The sequence below is a fragment of the Panthera onca genome, chromosome D1 (assembly GCF_046562875.1).
Source record: "Panthera onca isolate mPanOnc1 chromosome D1, mPanOnc1 haplotype 2, whole genome shotgun sequence".
Lineage (NCBI taxonomy): Eukaryota > Metazoa > Chordata > Mammalia > Carnivora > Felidae > Panthera > Panthera onca.
This window is the reverse complement of record NC_138348.1, coordinates 36,922,106-36,941,631: the sequence shown is the minus strand read 5'-3', so window position 1 is coordinate 36,941,631 and position 19,526 is coordinate 36,922,106. Positions and strand designations below refer to the sequence as shown.

The 19,526-nt window shown below is 35.7% G+C and overlaps 1 long non-coding RNA gene across 1 annotated transcript in view; it reads left to right on the top strand.

The window, feature by feature from the left end:
- Positions 1-16,697, top strand: part of LOC132661561 (uncharacterized) — a 49,591-nt gene extending 32,894 nt beyond the window's left edge. The window contains exons 3-4 of the long non-coding RNA XR_009602285.3: positions 13,722-13,909; positions 15,974-16,697. This is a non-coding gene — a long non-coding RNA (uncharacterized LOC132661561). The remainder of the gene's footprint in view (positions 1-13,721; positions 13,910-15,973) is intronic.
- Positions 16,698-19,526: the final 2,829 nt, after the last annotated feature.

Sequence of the window (19,526 nt, the reverse complement as noted above, 5' to 3'; positions counted from 1 at the left end):
CAAATGTCAATGCCTAATTGGTAGTGCATTATTATTTAACAATGATTAGAAGATTCATCATGTAAATGAGTCCCAATACAATAAAGCTGCATCTGTAATTGATTATTTGATCATCAGTCATTAAAAACCACTTGGTCTCATTTAAAGATGCTTCAGAGAACATGCATTTGTTGGGATTAAAAATGTAGAATGGCAAATAAAGTAGTAAAATTGCACTGCTTTAAAGAAATGAATGAAACAGATAAGGAAATTCCTCAGAACTATATTTCTTGTATCATATAAATTATTTTTAGAGTTGGAAGTGGTTTTTGAGATCGTTTATTCTCTTCTCACACAGTAAATTGCTCCTCATTGAACAATTTTGTGGCACTGATAGATGTAAATACAGATCCCACAGTCCTTTCTCATGAATTTTCCACCGACTATACTGTGTAGTCTTTGTTTCTGAAAAATTCTTAATAATTCATTGAATATAATTAAAATACTGTTCTATTTCAGTTGAATTTCATGGTGCATAATATTCATCTTCCTTCCAATCTCCTGAGTTGATTTTAATTGGAAAGAAAAGAAGTTAAAGAACTTCATTCACCTCAAATGCAATATCACAATGTCTGAGCATTCTACTCTTTTCCTGAAACCTGGAAACCTCTGACCTTCAGCAGATTAAAAGACAGAGTTAAAAAACATGATTTACTCTGTTGTTATGAATAACAAATGTGTAAACATACAATGCAAGGTGAATGTGGTCAGCTGCAAAAGGTACTGAATAGAGTGAAATGCACCTTTGCAAACTTTGATTTCTTTATATTTAGAATAAGTTGGATTAACGTTTTCTGTACCCCCATTTAGATCTCAACCAGCTCTCAATTTGTTAACAAATTAAGAGGCTAATAAGACAGGCATAAATTTAGAACTTTCCAATTATACCCGATAAATTGTCCTGACTGCATTACAATAAAACCAATGATATCTCTGATTAATATTTCAAAAGGGAATAATAGAGATAAAGTTATCGTCTAGTGTTTCAAGGACACACATACTAGCATGAGCAGTAATAGCAGATGGTAAACAGGAACATTTTTCAAGGCGCTAGAGAAGAGTGTGTGACATTTACTATTGATAATGGTATCCCTGCTGTTTTGAAGATGAATAAATAAGCTTGAATGTATTACTCTTTCAATTAGAAACAACAACCCTAATAAAAACAAACTAAAATAGGAATTTCCTGTAAAGTTTTCAGTATAGGAGGTACTTCGTGGGACCCAAGACTAGAGGGTTGGAAGCAGAAACTGAAGGATTTTTTTAATTATTCCCTTCAGTCCTCTCTTGACTTTGCTTGTCTCCCTTCCTTCCGCATTGTCTATCTGGCTTCTTCTAAGAACTAGCTTTTTCTGCAAGAGCCAGAAGGTAGCTGAATTATGACTCAAAAGTTTCATCACTTTAATTTGGCTTTTTACAGAGACTCAATGACCATCTCTGGAGAGATGCTGTGTGGTTAAGTGGGTCAGTCAGCTCTCCCTCCAACCCCCATTAACTGCTATGATAAGTGGGGGTAAAAATCTGACTTGTTTGAGGCTCATCTCTGTGTGGAGTATGTAATTTCTAGAAAAGGGTTAATGGTTCTTGGATTTAATGGAAAAAATATATTATGAGCATTTCTTCCCTTCAGTTCTGAGCATGAAGCAGTACAAAGGTGATGCTAAAGAAATAATTTTGAATAGCTAACTCTTGAGAATAATAACTAATTTCTCATCTGTAATTCTTTTTTTTTAAGTTTATTATTTTGACAGAGAGAGAATGTGCCCATGAGTGATGGGGAGGAGAAGGGCAGAGAGAAAAGGAGAGAGAGAATCACGAACAGGCTCACTTTGTCAGCACAGAGCCTGAGGTGGGGCTCAACCTCATGACCTGGGAGATCAAGACATGAGCCAAAATCAAATCTGAAACTTAACCTACTGAGCCACCCAGGTGCTCTGTCATCTGTTAATTCTTTATTTGTGGAAGCATATTTTGCTAAGGACACTCATTTATGGAGGAACAATAAATAATAGTCCATTTAATGAGCTCTTACTACACGCCAAAATCTATCTTAAATACTTACATGTAATTGATAGAACCATATATAGAATTGTTTTATTGAATGTCTTATTTCTCAGGCACTATTCTAAGGACTGAAGATTCAAATGCATGAAACATTTCATTGCAATTGAGACGAGTGTTCACAAGAGGAAGTAAAAGGTGCTATGGGAAAGTAGAGTCAGGAAATTTGTCCTACTTGATGTTCACAGTAACCCTGCTAGACAGTGCTGCGGATGACTTATCTGACGTTTAGCATTATCACCTTATTTAACAAGTGTCCCAGAAGGATGGAACAAAGCCTAAATTAGAAGCCAAGCATTTCCGATACAGAAGTCCCTGCTTTTGTTATAACGTAGAGGTATTAAAACTTAGAAGTAGCTGTGATGGAAAAAAAATCATCAAACAAATGGTTATTCCAGGCACAGACAAAAGGCTAGAACTCAGGTATGCTGACTGGGAGACATACTCTTTCTCCTGCTGTGCATTTCCTCTACAGAAATAGACGAAAAGTGCAAAAGGAGTGGGTTTGGCTTTCTCATGAATTAAATTACCAAGAAGTGCCAAATCAATTTAGTTTTTGTTACTTAGCGGTGACATAAACCTTCATACCCACACTATATCTTAGATTTACTTTTCTGAGAGAAAATCAGGTTCTTGTAAAAGTGGTGCTGGCACAGGTGGGATATTGTGAATTTTACTGACATAGAGATGTTTAAGGGGAGAAAAGTTTGATGTCTTGTGTTTAAAATAAAAATGAGATTGATGTCAGTGCCACAGCACAAATGAAGAAATGTCTTTGCTTTAAAAACCCCTGAGTTTGTATGTCTCTTGTACAATAACAGATTGTTGCACTAACTTATGTATTTTTTCATTGCTGAACATAATCTGAAAATCAAATGATTGCCTATGATTGAAGTATGAATCTTACTCTGTGAAAGAATTGAGTTGCTAATTAGATGACACATGTCTTATACAATTTTAGAATTTTATATTTTTATTTTATGTTATTTTACATATGAGCAGTTTGTATATTTTACATATAAATTTATTTTGCTATAATATTTAAGATTAAAAAGCTTATTTGCACCTTTTGAAAGGATAGGCTAAAATCTTATTAGTTATCTTAATAAATCACTTTATAGCCTCTTGGTAATAGCTGCTAATGATAGCTAAAATTTTTGAGAAGTTACCACACATTCAATATGCCTCAGTTAGTAAAGCAACATCTAACAGAACATTCTGAGCCAACATTCTTTGTTTTTTTTTCCTGAGCCAACATTCTAACAAGATATATATGTGTTTCAAAATATGACTGAATTTTTATATTCAGAATAAGTTTACTTTTTAGTCAATGAAAAACTGTAGGAATAATTTTTCTCAGTGGTTTGTTATTTCTCAATGCATTTTACTTTCTGCCTGGCCTGATGCTTTAAGTGTAAGTGTGTAATTTATTCTGTATTCCCAAAGGTTACTATGAGGGGTTAATAAATTTTCAAAAACCTTGAAGTATAATTATGAAAAGCAATAAGCCATATTTAGAGCTCTAACAATTTCAAATTTTTTATCATAATTTCAACCTGAGTATTGAGACTATCTTAATACGTGGTCCTTTCAAGTTGAAGATTTTTAATGCTGAATGAAATGTGGTAGAGTATGATCACGAAACTCATACACCTTCAGTTATTCTAACATTAAACAAATTAATGGGGATTGTCACATGTCATATCTTCCTATGGTGTTGCAGAAAGATTCATACCATATAGAGACATTAAAAAATAATCAGACATTGAAAACAAACAAAAAATATGGGCTCCTGGTTGGCTCAGTTGGTTAAGCATCTGACTTCAGCTCAGCTCATGATCTTGCAGTTCATGAGTTTGGGCCCCATGTCATGCTCTGGGCTGACATCTCAGAGCCTGGAGCCTGCTTCAGATTCTGTATCTCCCTCTCTCCCTGCTCCTCCCCCACTCGTTCTCTCCGTCTCTCTTTCTCTCTCTCAAAAATAAATAAACATTAAAAATAATTAAAAAAAGAAAACAAGCAAAAATAATCCAAACCTTGTCTCATGCAGGTTTATTATAATCTCTGTTACTGTATTTACTATATTCTTTTTTCCAAATAGCACTTTTCTGTCTGGACTGAGTTCATAAGCAAACCAGATGGCGTGAAATAGTAGCTTTTTGAAGGTTAATAATTGAATTTCTTAATATTTTCTTAGATAGCTTTGAACCATGTGCACTGCGAAATGTATTTGCAAAAGTCACTAAGTCAGTTAAATGAACTCTGCTGGGAATGGATGAGAGTAATTAAAAGTGCAGCCAGAGAAACCCAGCTTCCACATTACTGGCGCTGCAAATTTGGGCGAGTTACTAACCTCTCAGCAGTTAGGTCCTTCCTCTATGAGGCTTGGGCAATAATATTACAATGTCTTCTTGGTTCTTTGATGGTTAATTTGATAGTGGGGATTCAATGTTACAATAGCCAATGATGTTCATAAATTGTGTTTATTGCCCAAGCACATATATCCCCCAGCACTCATATCTCTATACAGTTTTGTTTTCCATATTCATAGTTGCATATTTCTCACTCCTTTCAAAAGATACAAACTATGGTCCCTTATGGGAAGTCTCTAAAAACGGAAGGCAAGTTGTTGAGGTAGTAAAGGATGTGGATAAAATGTAAAGATCTCTGATTTCTGTAACTTAATCAGTTCACATGCCGTACCTTCTCTTATCTTTTTGCTACAACTTGTCACAGCTTCAGTTTTATATACTTTGAGTCAGATTTTGATCAGCCACTGTGATGAATTTGTATGACATAAATAATAGTAATAAAGTGATGATGATAAGAATTATAACAACTTTTTTATAGAGAGCCAAATTATGTTATATTACTTTATATTTGTATATCTTATTTCATGAAAATAATAGTAATAAAGTGATGATGATAAGAATTATAACAACTTTTTTATAAAGAGCCAAATTATGTTACATTACTTTATATTTGTATATCTTATTTCATGAATTGAATGAGTTATGAACTATAATAATCCCTAATTTATAGAAAACTGCACTTTGATTAGCTTTAAGTGTGACAGAAAAAGTTTTGAAATTTGAAATTATCTGCTGAGAAGCCAAATCATTTACCTTTACCTTACTGGTATAAGAATGTTTCAGAAGTTAGACTTTCATTAGTTGCCCAAATCCATTTTTATGTATTTAGATAAAAATAACAGACATCATGTTTTTTTCATCATTTTTTCTCCAAAAAGAATATTAAAATTCATATCTATTATGAAAAGAGAGAGAGAACAGCAGGGGAAACACAGAATTTTCATTCTAAAATGTGAAGTATTTAATTTCTTTTGATTTAAAACACTGTCCATTTTTACAAAATATTTGTTATTTTGTTCAGTTATTTGAAAACAAAAGGGTTTTTATAAAATGACAGTCATATTAAGAAATGATGTCTGAATCATATTCTCTAGAACCCTAAATCTTAAAAACATGAAACAATTTATGACGTATAGTTCATTCTGAAAGGATTTTTGTTTCAGTTAATTTATTTGAATAGGTATCAAATATTAAAAAGCTAGAGTCTTTTTATGCCAACTTTGCATTTTGTTTTTACTTCAAATTTGTGCAGAAATCTGACATTATTTTCATACCAATTCAAAGGTGTTTTCCACATGATTATGAAGATAGATTTTTTATATTAACTTAGAGCTCCTGAATTCTATTTAAATGGAAATGTGCTAATGTACTTTAGCTTTATAGAAATAGACTTTTAGAAATACAATTTCTGGACATTTTGATTCTTAAATGTTATGAATTGGAATTTCTCTTACAGATGCTTCAATTTGGCAGAATATGATTTGGCAATAAGAATTATATAAGTATTCTTGAACTTGTTATAATCATCTTATATTGACAGGTACTTTATAGTATTCGCCCTAGTTTATTTCATGCTATGTGATTTAGTTTTATGACAAAGAAAATAGAATAATTTATTAAAAATAAAAAAACTTTCATTTATAGTTCTGTCATAAGATAGGATGGACCAAGCTAGTCATATACTATAACTCCCACAAGAACGGCAAAAAATGGATGAAACAGAGACATTATTTATATGAGTATAATGGTTAGATGCTGAAGAAATAGAAACTGAGGCAACTAAGTCACCATCGTGGCAAGAATCTTAAAGAGGTACACTTAATTCTGTAGCCACTTTTCCCCAGGGGGATTTGCCAATTCTGCTTACTCCAAGCAGTTGAGATTCAAATTTTGTATTTGTTTAGGAATGTTGAAAGGGCCAAAGGGAAAAAAAAAACACAGTGCTTTTTGAAGACCTTGGCGTTGGTGCATGCTTGGGTTTATGCTCAGGACATTTGCTGAAATCTGGGCTATATTTTATGGAAACTAAGAAATTAAACACAATTCTACCAACATACCAAATAGAATTTCAGCAAAATCATGAGATACAAATTAGAGGTTGCAGCCTATTCTAAGGTGGAAACTTATAGACTGCCCCGGGCTGTCATTGCAATATTATAGATGACTCTGGACAAGTCAGTGGTAGAATGATGCTTATAGTACTGTGAACAGTCCTTGCCTCATCACATTCCTGAATTGATGGTCATAATCTTCCACCACTCTGTTAGCCTAGCAGAGAGAGTTGCAAACCCTTTATGGAAGAGTATAATATCTGTAGCCTCTGTTATTGTTTTATATACCATTTCTGGCAATCAAAAATTACTATATATTACAAAACACAGGGAACATAAATGAAAACCAAGTTTAAAAACAAACAATGAAAACAACTAAAAATGATGTAAGTTTAGGTGATGGATGGCAAGGAATTTAAAATAAATTTGGCCATAGGAATGAATAGAAATAAATATAGTAAAACCTTGGATTGCAAATGACTTGTTCTGTGAGTGTTCCGCAAGACAAGCAAATATTTCTAATACATTTTAACTTGATAAATGAGCAATGTCTTGCAATACAGGTAGTACATAATGCCAAAAGTTCACATGATCACAACTGAGCCAATGGTCTCTCTCTCTCTCTCTCTGTCTCTGTCTCTCTCTCTCTCCCCATCACTGTGGGATTGTGGGTGATCATCTCCCATGCTCAGATGCTTGGTCTCAGGATGCTGTGCTTGGCAGAAATCAGTGATTTTTCAGAACACCGGAAGGTGCCCACAACTGGCACTAGTACATTTTTTGTCACTTCAAAGCACCTATGGACAGTCCTTTGCTTTTCATATGAGTGAGCTTAAGAATGCTTTGCTTCATTCTGGGTTAGGCTGCCTGCAGATATAGACCCTTTCCTCTGCTTCCTTATTGCCAGTTACATTAAATACATTATATGACAAAAGCTTATTAATATTGTACTGTAGTCAATATCCGTGTGAGTGTATACCATGGCTCCCATGCAGAAAAAGGTTGAAAAGAAAGGCACTAAGAAGAAAGAGATGATTAAAGTCGAAGTTAAGAAGGAAATAATTGAGAAGTACGAGTGATGTGGGCAAGTGTCTGAAATTGCAAGATTTTATAAGGATTCTACTTCTGCATCTCATCTGCAGAGGAGGAGGAAAAGAGGTGGAGGAATCCCTCACTTCAGATAAGATTAGGGAGATGTGTAAATGGGGAAACAGTGCAAAATTTTGTAGGAAAATATTACATAAATAAAGCTGTAGCAGTGTGAGTGATGAATCTGTTTTACAACAATGCAATCTCACACTTTCACAAAATCTTCTAAAGGGGGCAAAAGCAAGTGTCATTGGATAGGTTCCATGTTAAAGTTGCATGAAAAGAAAAGGATTCTATTGAGCCAATAGAGAGCAGTGATACTGTTAGTGATAGTGAAAGTCGTCTGACCCAATAAACCCCCGTCTCTTGTCTCCTTCACACCAGTCATGAAGATTTTCAAGGGTAAATGCAGGTTAATTTGTTTATTTTTCTTTATATTTTGTATTACAGTATTGTAATCATTTTTTATGAATACTTTTGTGTTGTGGAACAAATCATCTGAGTTTCCATTATTTCTTATGGAGAAATTTGCTTTGATATACAAGTGCTTTGGATTACAGGTATGTTTCCAGAATGAATTATGCTCGCAAACCAGAGTTTTACTGTACATTAAAAGATGAAGAATCAGAATCTCAAATAAGGAATAAAGCGTAAATTCTAAAATTAAAAGACATCATATGAAATGAAGATAATTTTTTTGACAGAAGGATAAATGCAGCACAGATCAGAAAAAGTGAACAAAAAGAATTATTGATAGAAAATGCCTAACTGAAGCACAGAGATAAAAAAAAAAAATAAAGGAAAACATAAAAGTGAGTTTAAGAAATATGTGAGTAAAAGTGTAAAGATCTAACAAATGTCTAAATGGATTCCCCTCATAAGACTGGAAAAAAGCAGAGCAAAAATAATATTGAGGAGATAATGACTAAACATTTTTTCTGGAAGTTCTGTGAAGTTGAAGACTAACAATACAAAGACTACAATACATAGGTGCAACACAGAAGATCATTGAGAAACAAAGATAAACAATTGTTAAGAGTAATCATGATGGGGGTGAGAGTGGGTTGGGGGAACACATGATGTTAAAGGAAGAACGGTGAGACCTTAAGCTGTCCCTCTAACAGAAATTATGGCAACAGGAAGTCATTGGAATAACATATTAAAAGTGTCAAAAGAGGGTTGCCTGGGTGGCTCACTTGGTTAAGCCTCCAACTCTTGGTTTTGTCTCAAATCATGACCTCATAGTTATGGGATTGAGCCCTGCATTGGGGTCCATGCTGAACGTGGAACCTGCTTGTGATTCTCTCTCTCCCTCTGTCTCTTAGCCTTTCCCCTCCTCTCCAAATAAATAAATAAACATTAAAAAAATAAAAATGTCAGAAGAAAATAACTCAATGTAAATTTTGTACAAAGCAAAATGATCCTTTAAAATGAAGACAAAATAAAAGTGTCTCCAGACCTATGAAAACTGATAATTTTTGTTAGTAAACCAGGACTGAAGGAAATATTAAAGAGAGCTCTTGAGGCAGAAAGAAAATGGTCCTGGAGAAAAACACGTATTGTAGAAGGGATATAGAAAAAGGATAGTGCAAATGTGTTGGCAAATGTAAATACATAGGCCAAATATTAAAACTGTTAAAAAATTAGTTTTAAATAATAGAAAATATATAATTGATTTCTTCCCTTTCTTCCTAACACAGAGATTTTACAGCCCTTGCGATGTCCTAAGTGATAAGAGCACTAGGCGCATCGTTTTTTCTAATATTAGGTCTTTGACCTTGGTTCATGACACTGAACTAAAGCCTTTGAAATTTCCTAGATGGTAGCAGCATCTTTGGTTCTAATGACATGTGTCTTGGTGGGCTCCTGGATGGAGACTGGGTCACCAAAAGTCATGATTAGAAGCTTGGGACTTTTATCCCAACCCTAGCCCATTCTCTGGAGAAGGGCTGGAAAGAATTAATGATTGATCATGTGTCCACGATAAAGCCTCTATAAAAATTCCCAAAGTATGGAGTTTGGAGAGAATCCTGGTTGCTGAACTTGTGAAGGGTTGAGAGTGGTGCTCCTGGAAACTGCATGGAAGCTCTAAGCTTCTTCCCACATACTTGCCCCATATGTCCCTTAATCTGGATACTCATCTGTATCCTTTATCATATCCTTTTATAATAAACTGGTAAGCAATAAGACAACTGTTTTCATGAGTTCTGTGAGCCACTGTAGCCAATTAATCGAATCCAAAGAAATGGCCCTTGGAATCTGTGATTTATAAGTGGTCATAAGCACAGGTAACACCTGGCCTTAACAATTGGCATATGAAGTAGGGGGAGGCTGTCTTGTGGACCTGAGCTCTGGAGTGATGCTATGTCGAGGATGAGAGTGTCAGAATTAATTTAAATTGTAGAATACCCAGTTGGTGCCACAGAGAATTGCTTGGTGTGGGAAAAAAACCCGTACATCTGGTTTCAGAAGTGCCGAGTATGGTTTTAGTATAAGAATAAAAAAAAACGGGAGGAAGAACTGAGTCTTATTTTTCTTCACAAATGGTAATGTCTTATATATTTTATTTTTTTAATATTTTATTTTTAAGTAATCTCTACATCCAGCGTGGGGCTCAAACACACAACCCCAAGATCAAGAGTTGCCTGCTCTTCTGACTGAGCCATCCAGGCCCCCAGTGTTGTGTGTTTTAAATGCATGTATACCTTTTATATATGTTAACAATAATAAGACATAGAAGAAGAGGTAAATAAAGTTAAAATGTTTTAATTTTTTAGCATTAGCAAAGAAAAAAGTAAAATTTTTATTGGATTTAATAAGTAAAGATTTATACTGTAATAATATTTAGAGCCACTAGTAAAAAATTGAAACAGATTTTATAGCAAAGAAATTAATAGAGGGGGAAACATTTCATTATTCAAAAGAAGGCGAAAGTAATAAAAATTAACCTAAAATAGTTTGGCCTAGTATAAAATAAGCAAAAAGTTGATAGTTATGAACTTAGCTTTATCTTTAATTATTTTACATGTAAATGGAGCAATTGAAAGTAAGTCAGTATAAAGAAGTATATGCTGCTTATGAAGCACATCTTAACTAGGAGTCGTAATATTCCACCTAGAGCATCATGTGGCTTGAGAAATGTACAATTAGATGTGAGTCTCTGTACCAGAAGTCTACAGAATAGCTAGGAAGTTTCATAAGAGATGCAAACAATCATTAGGCATGGCAGAGAATAATACAAGCTATGGGATGCTTCAGTAAAGTGCTAGAGAATTCCAAAGGAGAGGGAAATTCCCTTCTAACAGGGTGAAAAGGATTTTTAAAAAATATGTTCTATTACTTGTGTATTTTTATTAAAAAATGTCTCCAGTGCCTTGCTTGGTGCTGAGGACATAGTAGATTCTCAATTTCTGTGACATGACTAGATGATTCAGGGATATGGATATGTGCAAGAAGAGTATTCATTCAGAGAGAAAAATAGGTAAAAACAATCTCAGAAGCAAAAACATGTGAGTAAGTTATTGGTGAAAGTGTCCATCTGTTTTAAGTGGGAGAATGAAGGGTATAAAGGTATAGTAAGCATGAAGATCCAGAGAGAATAGCATTGTGCTAGAATGTTTATGGATTCTCTGTCCAGCAGAGGCAGAAAAGAAAAAATAACTCAAACTCATTTTATAACAGCTTTATTAATAATTCACAGACATATAACTCATGCTATTAAATTGTACAATAGTTTTTAGTATATTTACATAGTTGTGTAAGATCACCACAAACATTTCTACATCATTTCACCATACCAGTGTCTCAAGGTTATTATAGTTAAACAGCATGTATACAAATCACTCAGTATAGCATCTGGCTCCTATTAAACATTGCTTAGTAAATGTCAACCACATATTGATACTGAAGTAAATTTTAAGTGACAGAGGGATAGTCTATGAACTATCCTTATAGTGATCTAACCCTGTGACTGCCAGTCATTAAATTTGGAGCAGAATTGTTGACCCATCTCAAATAATGTTCAGAAAACATCTATAAACCAGCAAGTCAAGTTTGACCAGTCGTTGATAAGTGAATCTGCAGGAGAGGGTAAGTCATCAAATTGAAGGAACTAGACAAATTGACAGCATACCCATGGAGGAAGGGGCTCATGACCAGGAATTGTTCCACCAGCAGAGGTCAAAGATGAGACAGGCTTTCAGGGCCTCCTGTGGTTTCCTAATGGTGCAAGTGCATCTTCTAACCTGTGCCTCAACATGCTAGAGATAAAAGCTTTCCCAGTGCTTTTTCTCAATGAAGCTCTATGGCCCTTGAATTTCAAATATAGGAAGAGACAAGTGCAGCTGTCCACATTCAGCATCTTATGACTTAAAACGATTTTAAAGTCTTGGTTAGAACAGCAGCTATTGAAAAATGTCAGCGGAATGAAGAGTTACATAAATTTTAGTTCAGTTAGGACTCGTGTGTGTGTGTGTGTGTGTGTGTGTGTGTGTGTGTGTGTGTGTGTGTGTGTGTGATTGCATGCTTACATAATGTCATTTGGGGACATTCATGTTCTTCCAATGATTGCTGAGAATTTACTGTCCCTTCCACAGGGAATACGTGCAAATATGTGATAGAGATCACCTGGTCTAGTCTTACTTTTCAGTGTGACTTTCCAAGGTGGCCCAAAGAGCTACAGAAAGAGCAAATTGTAAAAATCAGTTTAAGGAAAACTTCTGGAATTATAGTGTAAGGAGCTCCATCAACCATTTTCCCAAGGAAACTACCATAACTAGTTAAAGTTATAAAAGAACAGTATTTCATGTTCTGGAACTTGTCCTAATGACACAGTGAAGATGCATATTATTGACAGAGATCACAAATGTGGTGCCCTGAAGAGATACAGGTTTTCTTAGTGACCTGAGAAGAAGAGAAACAAATTACATTTGTTGAATACTCACTGTAGTTCTGGCAGTGTGGTAGGTGTTTTTAATATATGTTGCTTAATTGAAATCTCACAAGAGCACCAACAAGTTACTGCAGGTTAGTTGATTTCATAACTTTCAGTTGAAAGGAGAGATGTATTTATTTATTGACTAGCTATATTTACTCAACATGTTCTGTATACCAGATGCTGGGTTAGGTCTTGGGAATACACTACCCAATAAATGGATATCATTGTTATCTTCATGAATCTTCCTGTGTAGCTGGGGAGCAAATATTTAACAAACACACAACTGGTGATATATTTATAATGGGGTATATATTTTATCACAAATATAACAAAAATATCAAAAAAGCTATTGATTGCTTAATATATGCCAGGTATTAAACTACATCCTTGCCTATGTAAGAATTTCATATATCTTCTATGATACCTGACATTTATCTGACAGGTACTGTAAGTTAGGTACAGTATTAACAACCATATTTTATAGTTGCTGAAACCAAGGCCCATGGAAGTTAATGACTTACCCAAGATGTCACAGGCCAGTAAATGGAAGAATAAGGCTTTGATACTAGATATATTGTCTCTAGAAGCGTAGGTGTGTGTATATTATGCCCTAAACTTTACCCCTACCATCCTTACACAATTTATAAACAGCATGGCTGGAATTTAAACCCTTGTGTTCTGACTTCAGAACATACACTCTTGAACCTCTCTGCCATGCTGTCAATGTATGAACAAGGAACAGAACAAGTAATACTTTGTGCTGTGAGTAGTGCAAAGAGGGGATCTAATCCAGAGAAGGTGCCAGCCAAGAAGGGATACTAAGGTTGAGGCACATGAGCTGAGTTGTGGCTACTTAATAAAAGGGGAGAAGAAGGGAAACAGTGCGCCTGGACAGAGGAAAGAGGTTGCGAAAGTCTCAGAAATGGTGACAGACTTAAGGCATGAAAGGAAGGTCATTGTGGCTGGCAAATGTTAAGTGCAAGGGGAGTTGGAGACAGATGGGTCTGGAGAGGAGGCCTGTGGTCAGTTCATGTCTCAAAGATTAAAAAGATAAAAGGAAAGTTTATCATCAGTTTCAAATAGTCATATAAGGATCAGAGCTCAATTTCTAACTACTGTTGAATTTTTCCAGTAACTCTTGAGTTCAACTTCTTGTTTTTCATAATTTTTCAGGTGCTCTTTCAACTTTTAAGTGTGAGAAAAATGAAGGAACTGGAGACTTCTGTTTCTACTCAATAGCTGTAATAAGAAATCTGCATATTGGACTTGCATCTTGAGAGGTTTCAGTGAAAAGCCTTTAACTGATGGTAATTTGTGAGTTGGAAAAAAAAAAAACTTTGCTCATCTGACAAGAACATTTGGTGAGTAATCAGATACGTTCTACATAAAGACAGATTGCTGGACTTGAAATTAATATTTTATTGCAACTTTATGTAATGAATATATTATTTTATGACCTGTCAACTGTTTAGCCATAATTACAATTCCTACGTACAGAACATTCATTTTGTCCTTCCAAAAGAGCATCAATTATATTTCTTTTAGACAAACTTCACAAGAACTCTAATAAGTGGAACTACTTCTTGTTTGCCTTTATAATATTCCCCTAAAAGTCAGCCCTCCTGGTAGTAAAATAGTTTATAATTAGAAATTCAGATCAGGCATTATACATTATTTCCACTTTCTTTATTTTTGGAATTCATGCAACTAAGTGTGATCAGGCAAAAAACAATTAGAGATGTGCTAAAATACTTACAAAATATTTAGCTATCAGATATTTTCCTAAGCTTTTTGGTCTCATGTTTGAATAGTATTTTGAAACAGTCTGTAATGAGAAAAATTCTATATTAAAAGCGCATACATTCTGGGGCACCAGCGTGACTCAGCCAGTTAAACATCTGGCTCTTGATTTCAGTTCAGGTCATGATCTCACAGTTTGTGAGTTCAAACCCCCCATGGGGCTCTGCGCTGACAGATTCTCTCTCCCTCTCTTTGCCCCTCCCCTGCTCACACACTCTATCTCAAAACAAATAAGTGAACTTTAGAAAAAAAGCACACACATGTTTATAAACATACATACATGTTGTAAATAACAGTTAAATAAATAACAGATATGAACATAAAGGTGCCTTGGTGTCTGATTTGAGATGGGAAGGCTTTGACATAGAACTTAATTTTTCACTCACATACTATATCTAAAGAACACTGTGGGTGAAAAAAGAAGAGATATTAATGTATTTACAATACAAAGCTGAATCTGTATCTCTTTTATCCGCCTCTGTTTCTGCACATTTATCTTCGGGAAGATCAAGCCAGATTTGCCCACTTCCTGCTGTTCATCTCAATGCTTTTGTGTATTCTGTTTCCTCTGCCTGTTGTGTCCTTTCCAACCTCCACGTGTCCTCACATGTGTGCCTCTTACATCGTTTTATTTTTTTTTTTAGTGTTTATTTATTTTTGAGAGCGAGTGAGCAAGCGAGCACGAGTGGGGGAGGGGCAGAGAGAGAGAGAAGAGCGAGAGAGAGGGAGACAACAGAATCTGAAGCAGGCCCCAGGCTCCGAGCTGTCAGCACAGAACCCAACTTGGGGCTCAAACTCACAAACCACAAGAACATGACCTGAGCCGAAGTCAAGAGGCTTAACCGGCTGAGTCACCCAGGCGCCCCCTCTGACATCGTTTTAAATTCGAGCTCCAAAGTCCCTTCCTTTTAACTTTCCATCGTTCTTCCTCTTCTCATACATTATTTTATTGTATTTGTTAAACTGTTTCTCCAAAGTTATATTTATTTACATGCATGTTTTCCCTAGTACTATCTTGGAATGTAGGAAACATGTTCTAATCATCTTTTATCCTTCATTTCTGGTGCAATACTTAAGACCTCATGTTTACTAAATGTTTTGCAGAATGAGGTTAGGATGAGTATATATTTGTAAGCAGATGAAGTAGAGCACATACAGTTCTGGCCGTAGTGATGCATTGGCAAAGGGGTGCAAGAGAGCACATTGTGTTCTGTCAGTGGCTACTTACCCAATGTGTTAGAGAAAGTTTGGAGCAAGAATACAGAATCTGGGGTGCTAGAATATGAAGGATCTGGTTTGCTTTGCCGAGAAGTTTGTTTGGCATCCTGTAGACAAGAACGAGACCTGGAAAGATTCGAGCCAGGAAATGAGATAATCAGATCTGTGTTTTGGAGAGAGAACCAAATGGTGGCATGGACGATGAACTTTATTACAAGACAGTGGAACTAAAAAGGCTAATCAACGTGATATGGTTGTTAAAGAAGAGCAAATTTTGAGGAAGACATTTTGAAGACGTAATTTACAAGATTTGAAGAGACTATGTTGCTAAAAATTCATTGTAGTCTTGCTAATGTGGCCGGATGGCATGTTGTACTGTACCAAGTGACGTCTGCTGTGATTTTCAGTCGAAAAATGTGATGCTGCTCTTAGACAACACTGTTGCCTGGCTGGACAGCAGAATTCAAGAGGAAAACCTGGAGAAATTATCCTCCACCACCAACCACCGCTCTCCATCATCTGGATCCTATTTTTGGGGGCAAGGCAGTGAGTAAATTCAGTTGGGCATTAGAACTTTCAGGTGAATTCAGGTCTTTTTTATTATCAGTGTATGGAGTATTTAAGATGCCTTTACTGGATATAGGGCTTTGCCTTGAAATAGTTTCAACAGACTTTTTTTGTTAATGTATGTAAACTCACCAAATCATTACTCAGCAAAATAAAATAATTTATTTCTTGAAAGAATGGCCATCCCTTTATCTCTCCAGTCCTAGTAACCAACACACAGGTAAGCAGTCCCTTAATAATTGTTTGCTGAATGAGTGAAGGATTGAATGCAGAGTGAAAAGAGAAAGACATGTAACTGCTTTGTGACTTCTTTACAAACACATCTAAAGAAGCACCATTTGTTTGATTCTCATTACTTCTCCTAAATGTCTCTTGTAAAGCCTTCATGGATTTATATTATTATTTTCATATAAATTTTTTTAACATTTATTTATTTTTGAGACAGAGAGAGACAAAGCATGAACGGGGGAGGATCAGGGAGAGGGAGACACAGAATCTGAAACAGGCTCCAGGCTCTGAGCTGTCAGCACAGAGCCCGACGCGGGGCTCGAACTTACGGACCACAAGATCATGACCTGAGCCGAAGTTGGCCGCTTAACCGACTGAGCCACCCAGGCGCCCCAACATTTTGCAAATTTTTAAAAATTTTATTTATTTGTTTTGTGGGGGGGGGGGGGGGTGGGAAGGACAGAGAGAGAGAGGGAGAGAGAGAATCCCAAGCAGGCTCCACGCTATCAGCACAGAGCTTGATGCTGGGCTTGATCCCATGAACCGTGAGATCATGACCTGAGCTGAGATCAAGAGCTGGACGCTTGACCAACTAAGCCATGTAGGTGTCCCTTTGTCAATCTTTTTAAATGAAAGAGGCATGCTCCAAAAATATAATAACTTCCAAATTTTCATGGTTATGTTGCTCCAAGTTTAAAATAGATACTTATCACTTAAAATAATTGTTGCTTCAAAATCTAAGAATTCTTTTCCTTCTATTATTAATGTGACAAATATTTATCGAGGAACTACTGTGTCCCACATGTTGCTGTGATGATGATGCAAAATGAAAATACATGGTAACTATTTCCAGTAGTTTATGACCTTGCAAGGGGGAAAACATGCACATAAAACGTTCATTACCAGTTGGGTAGTATATTTGTTTCCTAGGGCTTCCATAACAAGATGCCATGGACTGGGTAGCATAAAGAACATAAATGTATTTCCTCACAGTTCTGGAGTCTACAAGTCCAAGATCAAGGTATTGGCAGGTTTGATTTCTCCTGAGGCCTCTCTTCTTGGCCTACAGATGACTGTCTCCTCACTGTGTCTTCACATTGTTGTCCTTCTGCATGTGTTCATCTCATATCATTTTGTCTCTAAATTTCCTTCTTTTATAAGGACACCAGTCATATTGGACTAGAGTCCAGCCTAAATACCTCATTTTGACTTAATCACCTCTTTAAAGACCACATGTCTAAATAAAGTTACATTCTGAGGAACTGGGAGTCAGGACTTCAACATGACATTTGGGGGGACACAATTTAGACCATACTAGAGAGGAGATAGGATTTGGCACATCTAAAAGAATCCAGTGTCAGATTCAAAGCACTCAGATTAAACCCAGAATGGGCAGATATTGATTTATTTTTTAAGCAAATAATAAAGATAAATTTATGCTGCTGAAGAAACTTACATGAAAATATAATTTTTACAGCTTTCTCCCTCTCATGCTGTCTGCTATCTGCTCTAATATGAGTCATAATCATTTCTAAAGCCTCCACTGAGATGTCATGAACAAAAAAGATCAGGATTTTACAAAGGCATCAATGCCTGTAGCAGATAAGCAAAGAGTTCATAAAAAAGATATTTTTAATGCATGAGGAATGAGGACAGTGAAGGGATGGGTGGAAAGATAGTGTCTATCAAGTACATCTACAGAAAAACACTCTCCAGTAGGGCTTCTCCAGGGCACCCACCTACATCCTTCCATCAAGAGATGAGCAGGGCTTTGTTCTCAAAGGAAGAGACATTTATTGTACATATGGATTTGCTTTTCTTGCCTGCAATCCTTCTCCCAAATCCCATCTGTGATCTTAAGGAGTACCTCTTTTCATACAACATAGTTCCTGATCAAGAGATTTGTTTTATAGAACAGAAGTGCAGAGATGCTTATGAAATGTATTGTTCTCATGATCCCCCATCACTCTGAAGCAACTGTCCTGATACAATGATGCCATGGCCTTCTGAGATGCCAACTGGATGACTAAACTTTGTGGGGTTTGGGCATTGTCCTCTAGGATGTGACAAATGGTCTACAGCAGCAGCCGTCATATGCTGCTCTTTCTCTCATAATTAGTATTCACAAATCCAGAAAACAAGGAGTGAAATAGGAGTGACTTCTCACTATTACACTGAGATCCACTAATATCATTATTGTTGCCTATACTTAACACCTCTCGACTTGCTTGTCCTGATTTTCCCCAAGGGAGAAATATTTAAACCTAGGCCTACATCAATAGTTCCATTAAATCAAAATTTAACTACCACTTGGCTTCTTTGGGTTCCTTATATTAGTGAATCAATAGGCAAAGAGAGTAATGGTGTTCTGTCTGAGATGATTGATTCTGATTATCTGAGAAATTTGGCTGTAATGGGGTAAAGAGAAGTATGTCTAGAATGTAGGAGATCCTCTGGGGCCCATCTTAGTACTTCTGTACCCAGTGATTAAAGTCACTGGAAAATGAAAACAATCAAATACAAGAGGGACGCTCATGACCTCAACTAAAATCATAACTAGACAAGGTGCTTGCTGAAGCAAAAAGTGGGAAAACAATGTAATTATAAATAACAATTATGATCACATGACCAATGGCAGAAATGAGAACTATAATAGTTATGGATAGTATTTCTCATTTTGATATGCATATACTTACTTGTATATATGTTAACTTTTTAAATCTTTTCCTCTTACATTTGCCTAGCATCTAAAATAAGAAGTATTAATAGTAGTTAATATTGTATCATAGTTTGATTTATAAGATATCAAAGAGGAATGTGCCTGAGGTAGAAGAGGAATGAACATCACCTAAGGATGGATAAAGGGACTTTGTATCTCATTTTGGGGAGAGGATTGTATAAGGGCAGTTGCCTTACGTTATATGGAAGTAGAATCGTGCTGTTGTTTTACTTAGAAATTATTTTAAGTATGACTAATAAAAGTGTGTGTAAATGTCAAGTTGACAACGGTGAATTGTACTGAAATTACACTGTGTCAATTTAGCATAGCTAGAACTACATTTCTCAGAAATCCCTTCCCTTTATCATTCTGGGTTTAGTCTGAGCTAGATTTTGTTAATGAAAATTGGAAGACAGTAGTGAAATAGTAGTTGTATTCTTTTCCCA